Consider the following 888-nt stretch of genomic DNA (forward strand, 5'->3'; position numbering starts at 1 on the left):
GTGGGGAGATATGTTGCAGCAGATGGAGCCTCGATTGATAGAGACAGGTATGGGGGGCCCCCTTTATATTTCTGTTTTACTTTCTATTTATTTTATTATAGTTAACCCTATAATCGAAGAACTCTTCTGGCGTGTATTTTTATATAGAGAGCTGGGGGCTGGCCTCTTTGGTTCTGCTGCTGCTGGGCTTCTCTATATAAAGGAAGCACAGCCACTAGCTTATAAAATACACCAAGCATGGAGGGTTGTAGCTGGGGGCCCCCCAATAAGAAGAACAGCAATCGGTGGTGGGGGCCCCCTAGAAGATCCTTCTCCTGCTGCTGCTGCTGCACCTGCTGCTGCTGCTGCTGTTGCTCCTGCTGCTGCTGCTGCTGCGCCACTTGTTGCATGCACTCAACACCCCAAAGAAATGAAAACAGAAACCGAAGAAGCAACAGATGTAGCTGCATGCGTTGCTGCTGCTGTTACCCCTCTACCTGTGAACCGTGAAGCAGCAGCAACACCAGCAGCAGCAGCAGCAGCAGGCAGCAACAGCAGCAGCAGCAGCAGCAGCAGCAGCAGCACACGCAGCATTGCTTACTATGACTTAAAGGTTCCTCTGTCTGGCTTACTAGCTCTTGCTGCTGCATACGGTAGCTACCATATGGTGGTTATACACTGCCTGATGGGTGCTGCGTTTGTTCTTCCTTCCTTTATTATTATTTCCTTTTTAGGGGCTTTGCTGCTTTATATAAGAAACAAAGAAAGGTTGGGTTTACTTACTGCTGTCGCTCTGCATGCAGGCGTTGATCTCGGTGTCGTTGTTGTCGTAGGTGAAGCTCTACGCATCATCTAGACATATATATATATATATATATATATATATATATACATATATATATATATATA

Source organism: Eimeria mitis, genomic scaffold (assembly GCF_000499745.2).
Source record: "Eimeria mitis Houghton genomic scaffold, Emh_scaff1594, whole genome shotgun sequence".
NCBI lineage: Eukaryota > Apicomplexa > Conoidasida > Eucoccidiorida > Eimeriidae > Eimeria > Eimeria mitis.